Consider the following 27,030-nt stretch of genomic DNA (forward strand, 5'->3'; position numbering starts at 1 on the left):
CAACTGTCCAGAGTTTAACAACTGTCCAGAGTTTAACAACTGTTTATCAACTGTCCAGAGTCTATCAACTGTCCAGAGTCTATCAACTGTCCAGAGTCTATCAACTGTCTATCAACTGTCCAGAGTCTATCAACTGTCTATCAACTGTCCAGAGTCTATCAACTGTCCAGAGTCTATCAACTGTCCAGAGTTTAACAACTGTCTATCAACTGTCCAGAGTCTATCAACTGTCTATCAACTGTTCAGAGTCTATCAACTGTCCAGAGTCTATCAACTGTCCAGAGTCTATCAACTGTCCAGAGTCTATCAACTGTCTATCAACTGTCCAGAGTCTATCAACTGTCTATCAACTGTCCAGAGTCTATCAACTGTCCAGAGTCTATCAACTGTCCAGAGTCTATCAACTGTCTATCAACTGTCCAGAGTGTATCAACTGTCCAGAGTTTAACAACTGTCCAGAGTTTAACAACTGTCTATCAACTGTCCAGAGTTAATCATCAACTATCTATCAACTGTCCAGTCCCATAGGGCGGGGCACAGCGTCGTGCGGGTTTGGCCGGAGTAGGCCGTCATTGTAAATAAGAATTTGATCTTAACTGACTTGCCTAGTTAAATAAAGTTTAAATTAAAAATAAATAAAAAATGTGCTGAGAAAAAATACTGTAGGGCATGTAGACCATGGATGGGCAACTGGTAACCCTTGAAGGCCCTCGAATCAATTTCCCCAGTTTTTTTTAGGAACTCAGTTGGGGTCTCAACTTACTGTTGCAAATTAGAATAGTAGAATACACAAGGTGCAATTTCAAAATGTCTTGTTATGTCAGTCAATGAGTCATTCATTTAGCCCTTGTCAGCTAACATTATTTTATTTATAAGTTATAAGTTAGCTTTTATAGTTGATTTTATTAGTCAGTCTCACTTAATATATCATATAAAAAAATGCTAACATTTCTCTCCATCCTATGGCAAAATGTGTAGAATTGCAGCAAACTTGCTTTAAAACCGCAACACTTTCTCTACGCCCCATGGCAAAATGTGTAGAATTGGACTAAATTAAATCTGAAACTTAAAAAAATGTCACTCTGCGAGCAACTGCGGCCTCTCATGATGAGTTCAGAATTTTTTTGTGGCCCCCATCTCTGATGTAGGACTATTGTCAGTATCTGTCAACATAGGCCTGTAAAAAAACTGAAAAGAGGTGTGTGCATATGTATTCACCCCCTTTGCTATGAAGCGCCTAAACAAGATCTGGTGCAACCAATTACCTTCAGAAGTCAAATAATTAGTTAAATAAAGTCCACCTGTGTGCAATCTAAGTGTCACATGATCTGTCACATGATCTCAGTATATATATACCTGTTCTGAAAGGCCCCAGAGTCTGCAACACCACTAAGCAAAGGGCACCTCCAAGCATGCGGCACCATGAACACCAAGGAGCTCTCCAAACAGGTCAGGGACAAAGTTGTGGAGAAGTACAGATTAGGGTTGGGTTTAAAAAAATATCAGAAACTTTGAACATCCCACGGAGCACCATTAAATCCATTATTAAAAATGGAAAGAATATGGAACCGCAACAAACCTGCCAAGAGAGGGCCGCCCACCAAAAGTCACGTACCAGGCAAGGAGGTCATTAATCCGAGAGGCAACAAAGAGATCAAAGATAACCCTGAAGGAGCTGCAAAGCTCCACAGCGGAGATTGGAGTATCTGTCCATAGGACCACTTTAAGTCCTACACTCCACAGAGCTGGGCTTAACGGAAGAGTGGCCAGAAAAAAAAGCCATTGCTTAAAGAAATAAATAAGCAAACCCGTTTGGTGTTCGCTAAAAGGCATGTGGGACACTCCCCAAACATATGGAAGAAGGTACTCTGGTTAGATGTGACTAAAATTGAGCTTTATGGCCAACAAGGAAAATGAAATATGCTATGTCTGGCGCAAACCCAACACATCTCATCACCAAGAGAATACCATCGCCACAGTGAAGCATGATGGTGACAGCATCATGCTGTGGGTATGTTTTTCATTGGCAGGGACTGGGAAACTGGTCAGAAGTGAAGGAATGATGCATGGCGCTAAATACAGGGAAATTATTGAGGGAAACCTGTTTCAGTCTTCAAGAGATTTGAGACTGGGACAGGGACAGAGGTTCACCTTCCAGCAGGACAATGACCCTAAGCATACTACTAAAGGGGAAACATTTAAATGTCTTGGAATGGCCTAGTCAATAACCAGACCTCAATTAAATTGAGAACGTGTGGTGTGACTTCAAGATTTCTGTACACCAGCGGAGCTGGAGCAGTTTTGCCTTGAAGAATGGGCAAAAGTCCCAGTGGCTAGATGTGCCAAGCGTATAGAGACATACCCCAAGAGACTTGCAGCTGTATTTGCTGCAAAAGGTGTCTCTACAAATTATTGACTTTTGGGGGGGTGAATAGTTATGCACGCTGAAGCTCTGTTTTGTTTGTCTTATTTCATGTTTGTTTCACAATAAAAAATATTTTGCATTGTCAAAGTGGTAGGCATGTTGTGTAAATCAAATTATACAAACCTCCAAAAAATCTACTTTAATTTCAGGTTGTAAGGCAACAAAATAGGAAAAATGCTAAGGTGGTGAATACTTTCGCAAGCCACTGTACAGGCTTCCTGGGCCATATACAGCGTTCATCACTGAGTTCCCTGAATTCCTGTTGGACCTTGTAGTCATGGCTGATAATATCCATTTTTTTGTGACTTCAATATTCATATGGAAAAGTCCACAGACCCACTCCAAAAGTCTCGGGACCTACACATTGCTACAATTATAGCCTGGATCTAGTTTTGTCCAGGATATGATTGTAATCACAACAAATACAACAAATACTATGCTCAGACATCAACCAAGAAATTATCGGTCAACCCAAAGATTCCCAAAGTAGATGCCCTTCCAGACTAACCTCCACCTACCCAAGGACGTGAGAGTACAATGATTGACCTATCTGATGATCGAAATTTAACCTTGCGTAATACCCTAGATGCAGTCGCACCCCTAAAAACAAACATTTGTCACAAGAAATTTGCTCCCTAGTATACAGAAAATACCCGAGCCCTGACGCAAGCTTCCAGAAAATTGAAACCGAAATGGCACTTCACCAAACTGGAAGTATTCCGACTAGCTTGGAAGGACAGTACCGTACAATATCGAAGAGCCCTCATTGCTACTCGTTCAGCCAATTTTTCCAACCTAATTGAGGAGAATAAGAACAATCCAACATTTATTTTTGAAGCAAGCTAACTAAAAAGCAGCATTCCCCAAGATGGCTTCCACTTCAGCAGTGATGAATTCCTGAACTTCTTCGATGAAAAGATCATGAACATTAGAAAGCAACTCCTCCTTGAATCTGAATATTTCTCCAAAGCTCAGTTGTCCTGAGTCTGCACAGAACTGCCAGGACCAAGGATCAACATTTTTTTAATCCTGTATCCGTAACGCCCTGGCCATAGAGAGGGGTTTTTTTGTTCTTTATTTTGGTTAGGCCAGTGTGTTACATTGGGTGGGCGTTCTATGTTCCTTTTTCTATGTTTTGGTATTTCTTTGTTTTGGGCCGTGTGTGTGGCTCTCTGAAGCTCGTTATTGCTGATTGAGAGTCACACATAAGGAGCATGTTTTTCCTTTGGGTTTTGTGGGTAATTGTTTCTGTTTTGAGTATTTTCCTAACAGGACTGTTTGCTGTCGTTTTTGTTCATTTTGTAGTGTTCTCTTGCACCTTGGTCCCCTCTTCCAGACAGCCGTTACAGTATCTCTTGACACATTCACAAATAGTCATGGCCTCTAAACCTTCCAGCTGCATACTGGACCCTTTTCCAACTAAACTACTGAAAGAGCTACATCCTGTGTTTGGCCCTTCTATGTTGAACATAATAAATGGCTCCCTTTCCTCCGGATGTGTACCAAACTCACTAAAAGTGGCAGTAATGAAAATAAAAATGTAATTAATTAATTAAAAAGCCAAACCTTAACACGAAAAATATATAAAACTATTGGCCTATATCGAATCTCCCATTCCTCTTAAACATTTTAGAGAAAGCTGTTGTGCAGCAAGTCACTGCCTTCCTGAAGACAAATAAGGTATACAAAATGCTTCAGTCTGGTTTTAAACCACATCATATTATTGAGACTTCACTCCTGAAGGTTGTAAATTATCTTTTAATGGCGTCAGACCAAGGCTCTGCATCTGTCCTCACGCTCCTAGACCTTAATGCCGCTTTTGACACCATCGATCAGCAAATTATTTGGGACCGATTGGAAATGCTAATTGGTCTATATGGACAAGTTCTTGCCTGGTTTAGATCTTATCTGTCGGAAAGATCAGTTTGTCTCTGTGGATGGTTTGACCACAAACGGATGGGCTGGTGGAACGCTTCAACAAGACCCTAAAACAGATGCTGAAGAAGGTCATCGAAAGAGACGGGAGGAACTGGGACCAGCTGCTGCCCCACCTTTTGAGCTCCTGTATGGCCGTCGGCCCCGCGGGCTGCTGGACCTAGCCAAGGAAGTCTGGGAAGAGTAGCCTACCCCCCTTCGTAGCGTAGTAGAACATGTGGAGAAGATGAGGGAGAGGATGACGGCGATTTGACCAGTGGTGAGAGAGCACATGGCCCAGGCGCAACGTGCCCAGGAGTGTGTCTACAACCAGGGGGCCCAACCACGAGAGTTCCAATCAGGTGAGAAGGTCTTGGTTCTGATCCCTACAACAGAGAGTAAATTCCTGGCTACTAGGCATGGGCCCTACGACATCGTTGAGTGACGTCAACTATAAGGTCCGCCAACCGGGGCGGAGAAACCCCCTCCAGCTTTACCATGTGAATTTACTGAATAAATGGCTCGCACGCGAGGTCCTGTGCATAACGTGGACCCGGCCACAGCAGGGCCCGCCCTCGGTCGAAGTTGCAATGGGGGAAGACCTCAGCCCGACCCAACGACAAGAGCTCAGAGAGTTGGTCCAGCGGAATACGTCTGTGTTCTCCGAGGTGCAGGGGTGCATAAAAAGTGTGTAAACGGCCATACTGGACACCAGAAGCCCGAAGGGTGGCGGTCCAGCGGGAAGTGGCGACGAACCGTCTGTTTCTGTAATGACTTCCGGGGCCTGAACGAGGTCAGTAAGTTCGATGCCTACCCTATGCCCCAGGTGGACGAACTGATCGACCACTTGGGGATGGTGAGATACATCAGCACCTTGGACCTGACGAAGGGGTACTGGCAGGTGCCACTGGCAGCGGCCTCCCGGGAGAAGACTGCCTTCTCCACCCTGGGGGGACTATACCACTACCGGGTTCTGCCTTTCGGGCTCCACGGGGCACCAGCGACCTTTCAGCGACTCATGGACCGCGTCCTGCGGTTTGGAGTCACATCTTTGTAGGTTGCAGGCAGTGGTGGATGCACTAAGGGATGCAGGTCTGACCACGAACCCCCACAGGTGCAAGCTGGGCTACGCCGAGGTGGAGTACCTGGGCTATCAGATCGGGAGGGGAAATATGAAACCCCAAGAAAAAAAACCCGATGCCATTAGGGGATGGCCGGTCCCCCGAACCAGGTGGCAGGTGTAGTCATTCCTGGGGTTCGCAGGGTACTACAGTAGATTTGTACCTAACTTTGCCGCAACAGCTTCTCCCCTCACAGACTTAACAAAGGCACGACTACCCCAGACGGTGCGATGGACGGAGGACACAGAGGCGGCGTTCCAGGCCCTGAAGGATGCTCAATGTTCTCACCCGGTAGTTGTCACCCCGGACTTCTCAAAAAACCTCCTGGTCCAGACAGACGCGTCTGACAAAGGAGTAGGGGCCATTTTGTCCCAAGAGCAGGAATGCGAGGAGCACCCCATCATGTATGTCAGCAGGAAACTCCTCCCGAGGGAGAAGAAATACTCGATTGTCAAGAAGGAGTGCCTCGGCTTGAAGTGGGCACTGGACACCCTCAAGTATTACCTCCTCGGGACGAAGTTCACCCTGATCACTGACCATGCCCCTCTTGTGTGGATGGCAAGAGGTAAGGACACGAATGACCGTGTCACCCGCTGGTTCCTGTCCTTACAGCAATTATCTTTCTCTGTCATCCACAGCTCGGGGGCCCAGCACGGCAATGCGGACGCCTTATCCCGGACAGATGCAAACCTAGCCCTTAGCATGCCTAGCCCTTAGTATCCCAGGAGGTCTACCCCGGGGATGGTAATAGAGGGGAGGTACGTGAGTCGACGTTGGCTCCCTCTGCTGGGAATACGGGAGCAGGGCACCCCGACACGGACAGCTCTAAGTGGAGGTAATTAGAGGAAAGTGCCAAAACTCGTCGGACAAAACAGAGATGCTAGTTCTAGGTCCCAAAAAACAAAGATTTACCGTTTGATCTGACAATTTATCTTGGTTGTACAGTCTTCTCAAATAAAACTGAAGGACCTCAGCGTTACTCTGGACCCTGATCTCTCTTTTGACAAACATACCAAGAATATTTCATGGGCAGCCTTTTTTCTATAGTTGTAACATTGCAAAAATCAGAAACCTTTTTTCCAAAAAGGATGCAGAAAAGCTAATCCATGCTTTTGTCACTTTTAGAATAAAACTACTGCAATGCTCTACTCTCCGGCTACCCGGATAAAGCACTAAATACACTTCAGATATTGTTAAATACTACTGCTAGAATCTTAACAAGAACCAAAATATTTGATCATATTACTCCAGTGCTAGCCTCCACATTGGCTTCCTGTTAAGTCTAGAGCTGATTTCAAGGTTTTAATGCTAACCTACAAAGCATTACATGGACTTGCTCCTACCCATCTCTCCGATTTGGTTCTGCCATACATACCTAAACATACGCTACGGTCACAAGACGCAGGCCTCCTTATTGTCCCTAGAATTTCTAATCAAAAAGATGGAGGCATGGCTTTCTATAGAGCTCAATTTTTATGGAATGGTCTGCCTATCCATGTGAGAGATGCAGACTCGGTCTCAACCTTTAAGTCTTTACTGAAGACTCATCTCTTCAGTAGGTCCTATGATTGAGTGTGGTCCTGACCAGGGTTGCGAAGGTGAACAGCAAGGCACTGGAGCGACGATCCACCCTTGCTGTCTCCGCCGAACCGGCTCCCTTATCTCCTCTGGGATTCTTTATCTATGACCCTAATACAGGGGGCTGAGTCACTGGCTTACTAGTGCTCTTCCATGCCGTCCCTAGGAGGGGTGCTTCACGTGAGTTGGTTGAGTCACTGACGTGATTTTCCTGTCCGGTTTTGAGCCTCCTTGCCCCCCACCCGTCTCATCCTCTAGTGTCTATTCTGCAATATTCTATGTGCCGGGGGGCTAGAGTCAGTCTGTTACATTATGTCTGGTGTAATTCTCCTGTCTTATCTGGTGTCCTGTGTGAATTTAAGTGTTCTCCCTCTAATTCTCTTCCTCACTTTCCGGAGGAGCTGAGCCCTAGGACCATGCCTCAGGACTACCTGGCCTGATGACTCCTGGATGTCCCCAGTCCACATGGCCGTGCTGCTGCTCCAGTTTCAACTGTTCTGCCTGCGGCTATGGAACCCTGCTGTTTCTCTCTCTCTCTCTCTCTCTCTCTCTCTCTCTCTCTCTCTCTCTCTCTCTACTGCACCTGCTGTCTCAACCACTGAATGCTCAGCTATGAAAAGCCAACTGACATTTACTCCAGAGGTGCTGACCTGTTGCACCCTCTACAACCACTGTGATTATTATTTGACCCTGCTGGTTATCTATGAACGTTTGAACATCTTAACGAACAATCTGGCTTTAATGGCCATGTACTCTTATAATCTCCACCCGTCACAGCCAGAAGAGGACTGTCCACACCTCAGAGTCTGGTTCCTCTCTAGGTTTCTTCCTAGGTTCCTGCCTTTCTAGGGAGTTTTTCCTATCCACCGTGCTTCTACATCTGCATTGCTTGCTGTTTGGGGTTTTAGGCTGGGTTTCTGTACAGCACTTTGTGACATGTGTTGATGTAAAATGGGCTTTATAAATACATTTGGTTGATTGATGACTGGGTTACTGTTCCAATCATAAGGGGACAGCTGAGTGTCTGTCGAAGTAAATCCCTGGATTATTGTTGCAATCATGAGTGGACAGCTGAGTGTCTGTCGAAGTAAATCCCTGGATTAATTGTTGCAATCATGAGGGGACAGCTGAGTGTCTGTCGAAGTAAAACCCTGGATTATTGATCCAATCATGAGGGGACAGCTGAGTGAATAAAGGGGAATATAGACGGGGAAATGTGGGCCATTATAGAGAATAGGATGCCTTCAGGGCAGGCAGGGCTCCATACCTCTCCTATCAGCATCTACGTATTAGCTACTATTCATCTTGGCTTTAGAGAGGAGTGCTGTTGACGTGTGTGTCAGTGTGCGTGTGTGTGTGTGTCTGTGTGTGTGTGCCTGAATGCATACACGTGTGGGTGTGTGATTGGGAGTGCGTGTGTGCGTGCGTACTGTATGCTTCAGCTAACTTGACTTCATCTACGTGTTTTTCTGTTATTCCCTTCATCCTAGAGAGTAGTGAGTAATTCCCTTTGATATGAAACATGACAGCTACGGGCGGTTTTCTACTGTTCTCTCACACACACACACACACACACACACACACACACACACACTGACTAACACAGAAAATGATGCGCTGCGACTACACTCTGACACGCTGGTATAAAGGATTTTGGAGACAGGCGCAGGAATACACGATAGGGGTTATAAATACACACAAAACAAACACGTATACAAAAACACTGGGCTGTACCTAAACAAAAGACAACAAAAGACAAAAGAGTGTGCGTAATGGAAGTTCCGGAGGGATCCGTGACAGAGGGAGGGATGCAATGCACAAGCAGCGCAACGACACCAACCTCGAGGACGATCACAGGAACGCAGTGCGGGTCGATCAGGACCCGATGCAGCTGCCGAAGTAGCGTCGTTGTCAGATGGGCCAGTTGCCGCTGCCGAAGTTGCGGCGGCATCGGACGGACCAGTAGCAGTGGCGTCGGACGGACTGGTTGAGGCGGCGTCGAACGGGTCAGTTGTGGCTGCTGAAGCGGTGTCGTCGGACGGACCCATTGTGGCGACGTCGGACGGCCCAGTTGCAGCTGCCGAAGTTGCGGTGGCGCCGGACAGACCAGTCGCAGAGTCGCCGGACGGGCCATTCCCGCTGTCTCCCTTAATGGTCCATTATTCTGTCATGAAGAGATCGGGAGACAGACGCAGGAATGCGTAATAGGGTTTTTTATTAAGCCCAAATTACGGCGTACCGTGTATAGGGACGAAGACCAAACAAACACGTAACAAAACGCAGGTGTAACTGCTGTTGAATGGAGTAGACCAAAGTGCAGTGTGGTTAGTGCTCATCTTTGTAATTTAATGGAAAAAGAGAACACTTTACAAATAAAGAAAAGACAACAGCCAAACAGTTCTGTCAGGTAACAAATGACTAAACAGAAAATAACCACCCACAAAACCCAAAGGAAAACAGACTGCCTAAGTATGGCTCCCAATCAGCAACAACGATATACAGCTGTCCCTGATTGAGAGCCATACCCAGCCGAAACAAAGAAATACCAAACATAGAAAAAAGGACATAGAATGCCCACCCCAACTCACGCCCTGACCAACCAAAATAGAGACATAAAAGGATCTCTAAGGTCAGGGCGTGACAGCAGGGTAGAAACCCAAAACAAAAGAGTGAGGAGTACCTCAAATAAATAACATGTGCACACAATGATTATCACACGGGACGAGACACGTAATCATCTGCGCAATCCACAAGGGCACGAAAGCCAAAACATGCAGCACAGGTACTGACACGCACCAATGGACATTGCAACAATAATGGACAGCCCCAATGGAAACCAAAGGGCACATATAGACAAGTACTAATCAGTGGGAATAGGGGACAGGTGTGGCCTAATGACAGTTCCGGAGGGATCCTTGACACACACACTGACTAACACAGATAAATGAATAAACACATGGCAAACAGCACAAACAGACAGACACACACACATACACGTACTGCAAATATAGAAATACACTAGTTTCAGGAACCATTCAGCCATGGGATGTTCTAGACTAGTTTCAGGAACCATTCAGCCATGGGATGTTCTAGACTAGTTTCAGGAACTATTCAGCCATGGGATGTTCTAGACTCGTTTCAGGAACCATTCAGCCATGGGATGTTCTAGACTCGTTTCAGGAACCATTCAGCCATGGGATGTTCTAGACTAGTTTCAGGAACCATTCAGCCATGGGATGTTCTAGACTAGTTTCAGGAACCATTCAGCCATGGGATGTTCTAGACCAGTTTCAGGAACCATTCAGCCATGGGATGTTCTAGACTAGTTTCAGGAACCATTCAGCCATGGGATGTTCTAGACTGAACATCAACGGTATGTCAGAAACACTGTCATTCCTGTAAGTAGACATAATATATTTTGTTTCATTTCTCAAATTATTTCCACAAGGTTTCCAGTCGGCGAATGAGACTTTTTACAAGAGGAAATTTGTTCTGACTGAAACCAAATTGTGTCATTCATTGTCACCTCTATACACAAAACCTTTCCTAGCTTTCAATGGTTTAGGTCCCAAATAGCACCCTAGGGTTCTGGTCAAAAGTAGTTACTATATAGGGAGTAGGGTGCCATTTGGGACTCGCTAGCTTGGTCAGAATGTCATTGAAGTCTTGTTACAGTTGCCATTATTACAGCCAGAGTAATCTCCTGTGAGTGATAGGCAATTGAACCAGTCCTTTTTCTGAAAGATGCTATCATTTTACTCCTCAATCTATAACGGCTCAAAACTTTTCAGTATAGAGCTCTGACTCAGATTTAACAATTCATTGTGTGTGTGTGTGTGTGTGTGTGTGTGTGTGTGTGTGTGTGTGTGTGTGTGTGTGTGTGTGTGTGTGTGTGTGTGTGTGTGTGTGTGTGTGTGTGTGTGTGTGTGTGTGTGTGTCTACCTGTGCGTGCACATTTCTCTGCATGTTCATGTGAATGCGGTTGTGTGTGAATGATTTGACCCAGCTCATTAATGTGCACAGTGAAACAACACAAAATCTGTTTAGATACACTAGATTCACTATTAAAGATGAAACATCCAAACTGACTGCCAGCACACACACACACACACACAAAGCTTTCTGGGAGGTCTATGAGCTCTCACAGTCTCACGTCAGAAGTAGACGTTCATACATGTTTCTCAAACGTCAAATGAAGAAGCTGTTCCAAATTTCAAAGTGTTTAAAGTTAAGTTCAGGTATGAACTCCAAATTCTGAAGTTTAGGCATTAACTCTGAAAGGTTAGTGTAAGGGTTAAGATCTGGGATGGGCTTAAAAGCAACTCAGTGAACCTGCACAGCATACGCTAAATTCGATGCCTACAAATTAACAGATTTTGACTCAAATCAAAATACCCAGCAGCCATTTAGAAAATAGCAAATTTGTACAAAATTCTGGCGGTTTAAATTGGCAACATCTTGAAGAGGACAATGACACACGTTTCATTTAGGTTTTACACATTTTACTGAAAAAAGTATGGTAAACCATGACCAGAATATATTTCACTTTTGATGGGTTGGCACCAGTTATCTCTGGCACTATGGGTCACCACAACATGTACCCAGGCAAACAGTGCTATTACCCACAAAGTAGCTGAATCCTTCAGTTACCTGAGATAAGCCTTCAAGGTTTGTGTGGGTAAATCTCATCGCTGACAATAGTGAGGCTGGCATTGTGATGCAGAACAATGGGCTGAGAAAAGAATGTTCAGAAGGTGCCACTGTGCAGGGTGAAAAATGCCCTAAAATAAGGCCTGTATTTTTGTGGTTACTTCAAAACTACGACAAGGAGTTGGGACATATGGTAATATTATGAAACTGGGCTCCATTACGGATGCAATGAACTAATTTTAAACCGAAAAATGTAATGTGTACAGTCTAGCATTGACTGATGTCAACAAAAATGGCTCCACACACAGCCGGCAAATAGCCCACCATAATTAGTACAACCTTAAAAAAAAGTATTTTAAACACATATGTGTCCATTACAATCTCTGCATGAATCGGAATGCGTGATTTGTCACCAGTACTTGAAAACGTGAATAAAACAATAAATAAAGAAATGATTACCACAAACCATTTTCTGATAGTGATTTATTGATACCAGCGGCCCGTGCCGGTGTTACGATACTGATGATTTCTTGCCACAGATGGTTTATTTACGTTTCTATTGTTGTGGCTAGATGGAGTAACTAGGCCTAGAACAGCTCTATCTAGTGGTCACGTCGGGGACAACAATTGTTGACAAATATAGCACTGTAACTAAGCCTAACCCTTTTCAACCTTAACCTTATTCTCTTAACCTCCCATGTTAATTCACCTATCCTGCTGTGTTAGTTCTCCTAACCTGCTGTGTTAGTTCTCCTAACCTGCTGTGTTAGTTCTCCTAACCTGCTGCATTAGTTCCTTAACCTGCCAAGTTAATTATCCTAACCTGCTATGAAAAACAAAACGTCTGTGGAGACAAATCATCAGCATCACCACACTGGCAGCCAGTCACATCACCGCTGACACTCATTCAGTGTTGATGTTGCTAAGCTGTAGCATTAGCAATGTCTTTCAAAAGGAGGATACTGTCATGGATCCCCCCCCGTACTGCTGCTCATTCTGTTCACCAGCTGCAGAGGTCGACGTCACCAGCTTTCTAGGCTGCACTGAACTGTGTCATTACGCACACCTGGTTACCAATTCCTCACTGATTGTGTTTGTATAAATGTGCCCTTTGTTTCCCCATTGGGTTGTCAATTATTGTTCCCATGTCCGTTGGTCGTGTGAGTACCTATGCGTTGTCTCAGCCTGTGCTGCGTTTCTTTTTTGTGCATTGTGTATTACGGGTCTCGTCCCATGTCGTTCTACGAGGTTTAACCTGGCTCTTTTGTTTGGGTACATCCCAGTGTTTTCTATACGTGTTTGTTTTGGGTGTATTAAAAACCCAGATTATGTATTCCTGCGCCTGTCTCCAAATCCTTTATACCAACGTGACAGCAACTCATAAATGTGGAAATTCTGGAGATTTTTTTTAAATTGACAATGATTCAGGATATGAGGAATCAGATTTTCACAATGACCGTGAGGAGCCTAACCTTGTGGCTATTGAGAACCCTGAATCTGAGGACCCCTTGCCCACCTCCAGATCCCTCTGAAGATGCTGGTGGTGATGTAGGCAGACCAACAGTGGGTGAAGAACAGAAGGTCTGTGGTAGCTGGAAGGCTTCAAGCCATTTCACCCCCTCCTGGCACTGCTGTTGGCATGGAGTCCCAGTCTGGAGTGCAAAGCCACTTTTTTTGTAATTGCAGATACAGTTCACATGCAAATCAAATACAGCTCCATTTTGCACCAATGTGTCAGAGGAAACACCTGGCGACCGCACCCCTGGCGACCGTGTCAGAAGTCACTAGAGCGCGATGGGACAAGGACAACCCAGGCCAGGCCCTGCCCTAACCCGGACGACACTGGGCCAATTGTGCGCCGCCCCGTTCGGCGGCGCACAATTGGTTCTCCCGTTCGCAGCCGGCTGCCGACACAGCCTGAGATCGAACCAGGATCTGTAGGGACGCAGCTAGCACTGCAGTGCCTTAGACCGCTGCGCCACTCGGGAGGTCCTGTGGGAAGTTATTTGTATATACAGTATTGATGGGTTTAGATTTCTGAGCTTGAACTGTTATTAATCATTAGTTATAATAGAGACAGGAGGGGTGCAATTAAGCTTGGAATGTACTGAGTGTAGGGAAAGCGTTCACATGTAGCAGGCATTGATAAGGGGAGAGAGCTAGAGGATTAGTGATGAAGGGAGTCAAAGTCAGGTAGGTCACGTTAACGGAGGCAAAAGTTTATGGCCCATATCACTTAGTTTCCTGCCTAGCAAAAAAGATTCAATAGTTTGTTCAGATGTGTAGGAGGAGACTCAGCATAGGAGAAAGGGTTAAATATCAGTGATTGTGTGAATATGTCTTGGTCGATTCAGCGGTTCGATCCTTTGGGAAGAATAAACTTGGTTTTACTACTCTAATAATTAGAACCTAACAGTATGTATATATCCTTACTTTTCTACAATGGCACAGCAAAGCTGTAACTGTTTATCCCACGTGTAACTCTGTTGTTTTTAATTGCAAAGCTTTGCTTTATCTTGGCCTACCTGGTTAAATAATACAAATCCTCAGCCCTTTAAGCAGATGAATTCCATAGATGAGGAGGAGAGGTTTGGTGTGAGATGATACATCATACATCACAACACTCAATATGACCCAGTTCATCTGCTATTGTTTATTTAACCTTTGTTTAACTAGGCAAGTCAGTTAAGAAGAAATTCTTATTTACAATGACGGCCTACCGTGGAACAGTGGGTTAACTGCCTTGTTCAGGGGCAGAACGACAGATTATTACCTTGTCAGCTCGTGGATTCAATCTTGCAAACTTTCGGTTACAAGTCCAACACTCTAACCACTAGGCTACCTCAGACCTATCCTTCCATCTTTCAAACAACCACAGCACTTGTAGTTGGGTAGATGTGTAGAAGCCTTTACATGATCCATCCAGTGCAACTGTACGGGGTGGCTGGTAGCCTAGTGGTTAGAGTGGTGGGCCAGTTACCCGAAAGGTTGCTGGATTGAATCCCCAAGCTGAAAAGGTAAAAATCTGTCGTTCTGCCCCTGAACAAGGCAGTTAACCCACTGTTCCTAGGCCGTCATTGTAAATAAGAATGTGTTCTTATCTGACTTGCCTAGTTAAAAAAAGGTTTGAAAAACTGTTATTGTCATCTTCAAACTGATAATACCCACAGATCTTCTACAGATGCCAATTTATTTTATTTGAATCAGTTTATCACAGCAGGAAAAAAAATGTATGACATTTTTAAGTGGAAATTACAAACTTTAGAAGCCTCTTTAAACCTTGAATACACTACAAGTTTGCATTTTCTGCTGTGCACGAAAGTTCCTGCAACAACAGGATGACCGAATTAAGATACAGCATCTGTAGCATCTAGGACAAACCACCCGCCATCCACCATGTACCATCTACCATTTACCAACTACAATCTACTGTGTACAATCGACCATCTTAAAGCTGTTCCTGACAAGGTTATAATAGTGTGTGAGGTCTGTAAGGTCCATGCTATGTAAACTGTTAGATATGTGTGATGGAGGGACCGGAGTAAACACCTACCATATAACATTAGAGACATTAAAGGCTGCTTGCCAAATGGCACCCTATTCCCGTTGGTGTCTAATCAAAAATAGTGTACTATATAGGGAATAGGGTTCCATTTGGGACGAAGACGTTATACCTTAGATTGCCCCGGAGTGATGAGACATTTGCACACTGGGATCATCTACAGGTCAAAACACAGGCCTATAGGTCACTCGTTAATGCATACACACCAACTTCCTGATGCAGAGCAGTAAAATAAAATACATAAACCTCCGTATTAAAAGCCATGCATAATCATACCTTGTTCTTTAATAATGGAATCAACCTCATTGAATATAGAAGGTGGATTTTTTTACAGAGATGTTGCATCTGAACTCGTGTGATTGGAAGATTGATTGGTCAGTTTGTGAATACTCAATCACTGCTGCTGCTGGTGATGCTGAAGGGACTGGCTGACTGGCTGGCTGTATGGCTGGCTGACTGACTGGCTGGCTGATTGGCTTACTGGCAGGCTGACTGGCTGTATGGCTGGCTGACTGACTGACTGGCTGACTGGCTGTATGGCTGGCTGACTGACTGGCTGGCTGGCTTACTGGCTGGCTGACTGACTGGCTGGCTGGCTGGCTGGCTGACTGGCTGGCTGGCTGACTGGCTGGCTGGCTGGCTGCCTGCCTGACTGGCTGGCTGACTGATTGACTGGCTGGCTGGCTGGCTGACTTACTGGCTGGCTGACTGGCTGGCTGGCTGGCTGACTGACTGGTTGGCTAACTGACTGACTGACTGTCTGACTAACTGACTGACTGACTAACTGGTGGTTTGATTAACATACAAGCAGGATCTAAGTGAGTCACACTTTAAACAAACAAAATAATACACTTTAATACCTTTACAACCCCTTTATAAAGCCTGTACAGATGCTGCAGAAAGACAGCCCACACACACACACACACACACACACACACACACACACACTTACACACACACACACGCACACACACTCTTACACACACACACACACACACACACACACACACACACACACACACACACACACACACACACACACACACACACACACACACACACACACACACACACACACATACGATCAGAGGAGCTCCAGCAGCAGTCAGGGAGATACCATCACACTGTTGTTGTTCAGCCTAGATTAACTCTCCCAGAGTCAGGCGGCATTGATTGCCAACGCAGCAAATAAGAGAGGTTGAAAAAGAGAGGAATAGAAAGATGGGAGGAAGGAATCCAGGTCTGATCGGCCTAATCAGGTCCCGTCATCTGGAGATGGAGATGGAGATGGAGGACAGGAGGGGAGGGAGAGAGAAGAAGAGGACTGAGTCAGAGGAGGAGAGGAAGGCCTGACTGGGCAGATAAAAACTCTCTCTTTCCAGACTCTCAAGCTTTGTCCCAAATTGAACCCTATTCTGTATATAGCTCAACACACAGGCCTATAGGTCACTCGTTAATGCCAGGGCGGCAGGTAGCCTAGTGGTTAGAGCGTTGGGCCAGTAAACGAGAGGTTGTTAGATCGAAGGTAGTTAACCCATTGTTCCTAGGCCGTCATTGAAAATAAGAATTTGTTCTTAACTGACTTGCCTAGTTAAATAAAATAAATAAATATAATGCCCTACTATATAGTCCAAGATGGTGCTGCTTTACGGGCTCCTGACAACTTTGTTTTTTTAAGCTGATCTTAACTGTTTTTGTATCTCTACTTTACTATTTATCTTTTTGACAAGTTTTACGTTTACTTCACTACAAAGAAAATAATGTACTTTTTACTCCATACATTTTCCCTGACTCCCAAGTGTACTCGTTACATTTCGCTACAATCGCATTAACATCTGCTAACCATGTGCATGTGACCAATAACGTTTGATTTGATTTGATTTGAATGCTTAGCAGGACAAGCAAATGGTCCAATTCACGAACTTATCAAGTGAACGTCCCTCATCATCCCTACTGACCCTGATCTGGAGGACTCAAACACAAATGTTTCGTTTGTGAATTATGTCTGAGTGATGGAGTGTGCCCCTGGATATCCGTAAATAAATTAAAAACAAGAATAGTGCCATCTGGTTTTCATAATTTAAAAAAATTGAAATGATTGACTTAGAATTTTAATTTTGATAATAACTATTTTTTTAGGAACTTCATTTACTTTTAATACTTAAGTATATTAACCAAATACCTTGAGACTTTTACTCAAGTAGTATTTTACTTTTACTTCAGTCATTTTCAATTAAGGTATCTTTACTTTTACTCAAGTATGACAATTGGGTACTTTTTCCACCACTGGATATGCCACTACCGTTGGCTAGCTATAGATATGACACTACCGATGGCTAGCTATAGATATGACACTACCGTTGGCTAGATGTAGATATGACGCTACCATTGGCTAGCGATAGATATGGCTAGCTATTGATTTGATGCTACCGTTGGCTAGCTATAGATATGGCTAGCTATAGATATGACACTACTGTTGGATAGCTGTAGATATGACACTACCGTTGGCTATCTATAGATATGACGCTAGCGTTGGCTAGCTATAGATATGATACTACCGTTGGCTAGCTATAAATATGGCACTACCATTGGCTAGCTATAGATATGGCTAGATATAAATATGGATAGCTATAGATATGACACTACCGTTGGCTAGCTATAGATATGACACTACCGTTGGCTAGCTATAGATATGGATAGCTATGGCTAGATATAGATATGGATAGCTATAGAAATGACACTACCGTTGGCTAGCTGTAGATATGACACTACCGTTGGCTAACTGTACATATGACGCTACCGTTGGCTAGCTGTAGATATGATGCTACCGTTGGCTAACTGTAGATGTGACACTACCGTTGGCTAGCTGTAGATATGACACTACCGTTGGCTAGCTGTAGATATGACACTACCGTTGGCTAGCTATATATATGACACTACCGTTGGCTAGCTGTAGATATGATGCTACCATTGGCTAGCTATAGATATGGCTGGATATAGATATGGAAAGCTATGGCTAGATATAGATATGGCTGGCTAGCTATAGATATGACACTACCGTTGGCTAGCTATATATATGGCTGGATATAGATATGGCTTGATATAGCTTTGGATTGCTATAGATATGACACTACCGTTGGCTAGCTATATATATGGCTGGATATAGATATGGCTTGATATAGCTATGGATTGCTATAGATATGACACTGCCGTTGGCTAGCTGTAGATATGACACTATTGTTGGCTAACTAAAGATATGGCTCTATTGTTGGCTAGTTATAGATATGACACTACCATTGGCTAGCTATAGATATGACATTACCGTTGGCTAGTTATAGATATGACGCTACCGTTCTTTAACCAAACATAATAAAACCGCAATAAAGGGGACTCACTTTTCGAACACACTGACAGCATCATTGGATTTTGGCCCACCATAACTACATAGATTTCCAATGAATCGCTGCGTTTGCCTCGCAGCATTGCATTGCAGAGGCACTTGCAATGCGTTCGGTGTGGTGCGTACGAAAAACCGTATACGTCAACGGCTTGACAGAAATGATAGCTGAAGGTCAATGTTGAACTTTTTTTTGCATACATTTCCACTATTATACAAAACGCTATCGGTGTGTTTGAAACGATAGTGAGGGTCGGGCAGAGTGTGCTGCTGCATATTTCAGCGTTATTGCTGTGTGTGTGTGTGTGTGTCCAACCTATTATATAGTTGCAGCCAGTGTTGCCAACTCCTCAGTAAGGAAAGTAGCTATCGGCTGTCCTAAAAGTCGCTAAATGATGTCATTGCCTAATTTGCATAATTTGGCATGTGAATGCAATTGTGATGGACGCTGTAGGAGAGGAATAACGTCGTGGGAGAGACAAAAAGTGAGTAAAAAAACACCTTAAATATGTTTAGAACTACAAATTAACTTTCTTCTGTCGATTCTTGTTTTTTTTTTATGTCACAATTCCAACCCTCCTCCTTTATCCGGGCTTGGGACCGGCAGAAGTGACCCAAAAGAGACACTCTGGTAAATGAGTTACTTAGTTTTTTATTTTATTTGTTATTTTATTTTTTATTTTTTTAGTTTAGTTTTCTTAATTTGGTTTGGTTTTTAACCTTATGGTCCACTTAGGAGACTACAACAAGTCACAGTAAAACATGAAAATTTTTAACCATAACATTTTTTACATTTTTTTTTGTATACAATCTACATTAACAATCTAAATGGACCAAAAAGAGACAATAGAAAAAACTGTCAATTGCAATGTGAGAAAATGATGGTAACTAGTCTGGCCCTAATTCAGGTTAATAGTTTTTTTTTCAGACCCCCCCTCCACACACACACACAGGCTGTGCTGGCTCACAGAAAGAGTGGGTCATCGTCATTTTGGTCAAGGCTCTCTATGGCAGGTTCAGCAACTGAGGGAGCTGACTTAAATGAGTAAGCAGCTGATGTGCCAAAAAGCTGCAAAACATTATCAGGCAGCTGGTGCTCATAGCAAGCCTCACCAGACAGCTTCAGTCCTTATCGAATGTACAGGGTGGAGTTAAGGGTCTGCATTGTTTTCATCCTCAGGCGCAAGGTGGAGCTCAGCTGCCTTTGACTCAAAAAGGTAACCAAGGTACGGTTGGGGACTGATGTATCCATCTATTGGCCCTTTGAGTACATCCACATTTGCCAGTGGATTCAGCACCCTGCTGCTCACAGACTTGATCAGGCTAACCAAGCTGTCAAGTAGCTTAAAAGGATCTACTTGCTCTCCCTCAAAAGCCTTGATGGCCAACTGTACCTCACCCAGCACTGACTTCAAAAAAGTCAGATACAATATGTTTTGAGGATCACTGTACATGGAGTATAAAACCTCAGCCATGTAGCAGTGTTCACTGGACTTGGTGACTGCGAAATGCAGCCTAAGCTCCTCCCACTGGTCCAAAATGCGTGAAACCGCGGGTTCAATGGAGAGCCAACGTGTGGCACACACCTTGGTTATCTGTAAAGGTTTCTCCCAACAGTTGATGGTCCCATATATGGCCTTGTAGGCCTCCCTGCGCTTTGGAGACACTGAAAACCAGTTATAAGTCTCTCGTACCAAGTACTCCACGCTACGGGGGATGGTGTCATTCGAAGCATGATTTACAGCAAGCTGCAGAGAGTGGCACACACAGCGAATAAGAACCAGATATTTGAGGCCATACTCCTCCTTCAGCACTTTATGGACCCCATTGTTAATCCCCATCATAAAAGAGGCATTGTCAGTCCCTATCCCCAGGAGTTTCTCTTTTTTAAGATAACACTTCGAGGAAAGCCACAACAGCACGGGCTATAGATTTGGCATCTCCTCCCTCCAACTCAACAAGCCCCAGAAATGTTGATACAATTGTCTGCTTGGTGTCACTAAAGTACCCTATCACAACCCCCAGGTACTTAGAAACACTTACATCTGTGGACTCATCGAGGAGGAGGCTGAAACGCTGGTCACTCACATCTGCGACCAACTTTTTCAGAAAGTATGGTGCTAGAACACCATTAATCATTTCTGTGCACTTTGTCCTGTGCATTTTGAAGTGGGTAGCAGCAGTGGAGTCTTGAGAAAGCAGCTCTCCATGCTTCTCCAATGTGATCACGTGCCAGCATGGAACAGTGTTCAGCGATAGCTAATGCCATGGTGGCCTCAGCCTTGGTGGCCTCAGCCTAATGCCATGGTGGCCTCAGTCAATTTTTTTAACCACAAATAGCAGCTTGTTTTGGGGGGGAACTGTTATAAGGCTTTGCCTTTTGAGTATGTTTTTGAGTTGTCATGTGTTTTTTTTACATCACTAAGTTTGGCGTAGAAATCATCCTTACAATACAGGCAGTATGCCCGTGTATCATCTCCAATAAACGGCTTCAACCAGCCTTTGAATTCAGGGTTTGATTCACACTCCTTTCTGTACTTTTGAGTGTACAGTTTAGACTGAGACATGATGAGCTAGCCAGCTAGATGTTTAGCTTATGTCACAGAGAGGCACACACACAGTGGACAAGGTGAGTAAGTGACTGAGGCTGTGTGAGTCAAATACAGTGATTTATTTTAGACAAAAAAACATTTACATCCCGCCCAGCCAGCGGCGGCTTCCCGCATGCGCGATTCATTTGCAGTCTAGACGCGGAGGGGTGAACATCTCCTGCTCTGACTGCAGCTGGGAGGGACTGCTGCGTGAGGACTGGGCCGCCTGTGAGTGCTTTGGGATGGGAGTCGGACCCACGGCAGCACCCGCTGCTCCTTGAGAAGAGTAAGAACGATACGTGCTTTCACGTCAGTCTCCAAAAGTCTCCAATAACACCATAAAAAGTTGCTAGATTTGTCGCTAGTCGATTCTTTGAAAATGTGTCGCTAGAGGGGTCTGAATACTCGCTAAATATAGCGACAAAGTCGCTAAGTTAGCAACACTGCAGCCACTACACACAGAATAACATGTTTCCATCCCAAATGGCACCCTATGCCCTATATTGTGCATTACATTTGAACAGAGCCTTAATGACTCTGGTCTAAAGTAGTGCACTAAATAGGGAATAGGGTACCATTTAAGACTTAACCTACAGAGATGGTTAAAGCTAAAGAAGAGGCTCGTTTAAAGGAGAAATACACCTTTTACCCATGGTAAGGCGGTATTCTCCAGTACAGCGTCCTGGCAAAATAAATAGTGGGGGTAGCTGTGTTTGCTAGAGATGGAGAAAAAGTGTGACTGGAGTTGCCCACCTCTGGGCTAGGGGAAGCTAAGCTTTCCCTATAGAAAATGGAATTAAATTGCCAAAATTACACTACATGGCCAAAAGTGTGTGGACATTCCTTCAAATGAGTGGATTTGTCTATTTCAGCCACACCCGTTGCTGACAGGTGTAAAAAATCGAGCACACAGCCATGGAATCTCCATAAACTACCATTGACAGTAGAATGGCCTTACTGAAGAGCTCAGTGACTTTCAATCTGGCACCGTCATAAGACGCCAGCTTTCCAACAAGTCAGTTCGTAAAGTTTCTGCCCTGCTAGAGCTGCCCCGGTCAACTATAAGTGCTGTTATTGTGAAGTGGAAACGTCTAGATACAACAACGGCTCAGCTGTCTAGAAGCAACAATGGCTCAGCCATGAAGTGGTAGGCCACACAAGCTCAGAGAACATAACCGCCGAGTGCTGAGGCGCGTAGCCTGGAAAAATTGTCTGTCCTTGTTTGTAACTGCCTCTGCCTCTGGAAGCAACGTCAGCACAAGAACTGTTCATTGGGAGCTTTATGAACAACTGCATACAAGCCTAAGATCACCATGGGGACGGCATGTAGCCTAGTGGTTAGAGCGTTGGGCCAGTTGCTGGATCGAATCACCGAGCTGACAAGGTAAAAATCTGTCATTCTGCCCCTGAACAAGGCAATTAACCCACTGTTCCCCAGGTGCCGTGGATGTCGATTAAGGCAGCCCCCACAGAACCTCTCTGATTCAGAGGGGTTGGGATAAATACAGAAAACACATTTCAGTTGAATACATTCAGTTGGACAACTGACTAGGTATCGCCCTGTTTCTCCTTTCCCTTTCACCATGCGCAATGCAAAGCGTAGGCTGGAGTGGTGTAAAGCTTGCTGCCATTGGACTCTGGAGCAGTGGAAACATGTTCTCTAGAGCAATGAATTACGCATCACCATTTGTCCGACGGAGAAATCTGGGGTTGGAGGAAGCCAGGAGAACGCTACCTACCCGAATGTATAGTGCCAACTGTAAAGTTTGTTGGAGGAGGAATAATGGTTGGGGGCTGTTTTTCATGGTTCGTGCTAGACCCCTTAGTTCCAGTGAAGAGAAATATAAACTCTACAGCATACAATTACATTCTAGACGTGTCTGTGCTTCCAACTTTGTGGCAAATGTCTGGGGAAGGCCTTTCCTTGTTTCAGCATGACAATGCCCCCATGCACAAAACAAGATCCATACAGAAATGGTTTGTCAAGATCAATGTGTAAGCAAGTTCCCACAGCAATGTTCAAACATCTAGTGGAAAGCCTTCCTTGAAGAGTGGAGGCTGCTACAGCAGGAAGCCGTGGACCAACTGCATATTAATGCCCATGTTTGACGAGCAGGTGTCCACATACTTTAGGCCATGCAGTGTATATAACCTAATTCGCTTACTCCTGTTTATGCAGAAATAAATACAATAATTCAAAGTAGGCTACTACACCAGAAAGCATGATTTGGCCACAGAGGATCATTAGCCCGCAATTTGGACAACGCCCGCTTCAAATAACAAAAAGATGATTGTTGAGTTGGGGCTCTCAGTGAAAAGCGGAGCGACCCAGCCAGGCATATTGCAATATTTAAAAAATACAAACGCAGACAAACTGTTTGCAAAGAAAATGGCTTTTGGCTGTAAATAGGAAAGTCAATGAAAAGATTCAAATCTGTCTTTTAGTTATGGAAATTCTTACCTTATTGAGTGAACAGCAGCCTATCTTATTGGCACCAGAGGAGAACGTCGGCCATATTCCCCAGTGAGTGTGCTAATTCTCTGTCTTTATCATTGGGTCAGTGCCACTTTTGTTTATAATTTCCTCCCCCAGGTTAGATGGATGTCATATTGTATTTCTGTCTCCACTTTTCGTAGTCGTAATATATGGATCAGACAACATCCGTTTTTATTCATCTGCAAGTCAGTGTCAGCAGAGTAGGCTACTCTGTCATTTTTGTAGTATTCAAAGAAATGTGTGCGCACACTTCGGTAAGGAATTACAACTCCTTTTCACCCCTTGCTTTAAGCCTGAAGACAATAATAGTATTTATTTTCACATCGTAAATAGCCAGGTACGGTAAATTGATGCAGGAGAACCCAGCAATCCATCTGTGGTTCTCTTTCCTGATGGCTCGCCTGCAGCCCTCCTTATGCTCCTTTATACAAGGGAAGAGTACAAACACACACAGAGAGAGAGACAGAGAGAGAGAGAGAGAGAGAGAGAGAGAGAGAGAGAGAGAGAGAGACATTCGATCTGGCGTCTATTTGTAACAATAAAGGGATTTCTCTCTCACAACAGAAAAGACGAGAGAATTCAATATGATGAGATTTGATAAGGTTACATGGACACTCAGCACAGACAGACACTACACACTACACACACTACACACACTACACACACTACACACACACTACACACACTACACACACTACACACACACTACACACACTACACACACAGACACACACAGACACACACTACACACTACACACTACACACACTACACACTACACACTACACACACTACACACTACACACACTACACACAGACACACACTACACACAGACACACACTACACACAGACACACACTACACACTACACACTACACACACTACACACTACACACACTACACACAGACACACACTACACACAGACACACACTACACACTACACACACACTACACACACTATACACACTACACACACTCAGCACACACAGACACACACTACACACTACACACACAGACACACACTACACACACACTACACACACTACACACTACACACACACTACACACACACTACACACACTACACACTACACACACTACACACACACACACACAGACACACACTACACACACTACACACTACACACACAGACACACACTACACACACACACTACACACTATACACACACAGACACACACTACACACACTACACACACAGACACACACTACACACACAGACACACACTACACACACAGACACACACTACACACACAGACACACACTACACACACAGACACACACTACACACACAGACACACACAGACACACACTACACACACAGACACACACTACACACACAGACACACACTACACACACAGACACACACTACACACACTACACACACAGACACACACTACACACACTACACACAGACACACACTACACACACAGACACACACTACACACAGACACACACAGACACACACTACACACAGACACTCAGCACACACAGACACACACTACACACACAGACATACAGACACTCAACACACACACAGACGTAGAGACACAGACACACACTACACACACAAAATTACACAGATAGTCGATATGGTACACAACCATGCATGTGGAGATAATATATAGGGATTCCCTTTGCCTGTTTATATGTAAGCAAATTATAGTTCCAATGGTCCAGTGGGTTAGAGTGTGCAACTGGCAAGATCAATTGCAATTTCAATTAGCTTTGGATGCCGAATGACCACATTATAGCACTTACAATCCTACTCTCTCCCTGTCTCCTTCTCCCTCCTCACTCCCTCCCTCCCCCCCACCCTCTCTACCACTCCCTCCCCCCTCCTTCCCAACCCTCCCTCCACCAAACCTTTTAGTCCTGCAGACTGACGACCTTTTAGTCCTGCAGACTGACGACCTTTTAGTCCTGCAGACTGACAAACTGCCCTTAAAGTAAACAAATGCATACCTTTGTCATTCTCCAGCCCTGAAAAAGTATTTTCTTTCTTGTGTTTCTGTGTATGTATCTCAAATGGCACCCTTATTCCCTATCTAGTGCACTACTTTTGACCAGAGCCCTATGGGCCCTGTAGGGAATAGGGGGTGCCATTTGGGATTCAGCGTATGTCTAGGCCATTGATCCACAAGGACAGGCCATTAGTTGTCTGGAGCTACAGAGAAACAATATTGATGTCAGGGAAGAGGAAAACAAACACACACACACACACACACACACACACACACACACACACACACACACACACACACACACACACACACACACACACACACACACACACGACACACACGACACACACACACACCACACACACACACACACACACACACACACACACACACGACAACTAACCAGCTATAAATAAACCAACCACATTCTGCTATCTTTAAATGGAGCTATTACATTTTTCAAACATGCCCTTTTTTTTTTTACAACACTTGACAGTCTGATTTTCTATGAATATTTGTCCTGTCTGACAGGACAGATTAGTCAAGTCACGGCCGTACGGTCGGTTCCAGACTCCTAGGATGAATCCCAAATGGCACCCTAAATAATGCACTAGTTTTAACCAGAACCTTAAGGGATACCCTATGGGCAAAAGTAGTACACTAAACAGGGAATAGGCTGCTATTTGGGATGCAGAGCCAGACTTGTTGGAGCTCTAGTGACAAATGAGTGTTTCCTCTCCTGGATCCAGCGGGGTAGCTGAGAAGGGAAACAGAGGTAGTTCTGTTGGTTCTGTTGGTTCTGGCACTGAGCTAGGTGTTTGGATTGGGAAAGTATCAAGTTTAGGATAACAGAGACGTCCTAGTCTTGTCTCAGTAAATGGACGACGTTTGTGTTTGTGTTTGTGTGTGTGTGTGTGTGTGTGTGTGTGTGTGTGTGTGTGTGTGTGAGTGCTTGTTGCATTGTGAGCCGCTTCCCCGCCCACCTGCCTCTTTGTTTTTATTAAAAGTGCAATCTGGGATCTTGCATAGGGAATAGGGAGCTATTTGGACTCCAGCGTGTGTCTTGGCCATTGATCCACAAGGACAGTAGGCCTCTGGTCATTTCAATTCTTAATAATATACTGTGTTCCCATTTAAACAAATCCCAGATTGTAGTTTTTAAACTCCCCCCTGATTAAACAAACCATACCTGGATCTTCCAGACAGCCCCCATATCAACCAGGTCACACCAGATCCAGTTCAGTATTCAACATCCATCCACATCCCAAGGACGTCGGGTCGGGACATGACCTGCGCATGCAAGTTCAATA

This window comes from Salmo salar, chromosome ssa22 (genome assembly GCF_905237065.1).
Source record: "Salmo salar chromosome ssa22, Ssal_v3.1, whole genome shotgun sequence".
NCBI classification, from domain to species: Eukaryota; Metazoa; Chordata; class Actinopteri; order Salmoniformes; family Salmonidae; genus Salmo; species Salmo salar.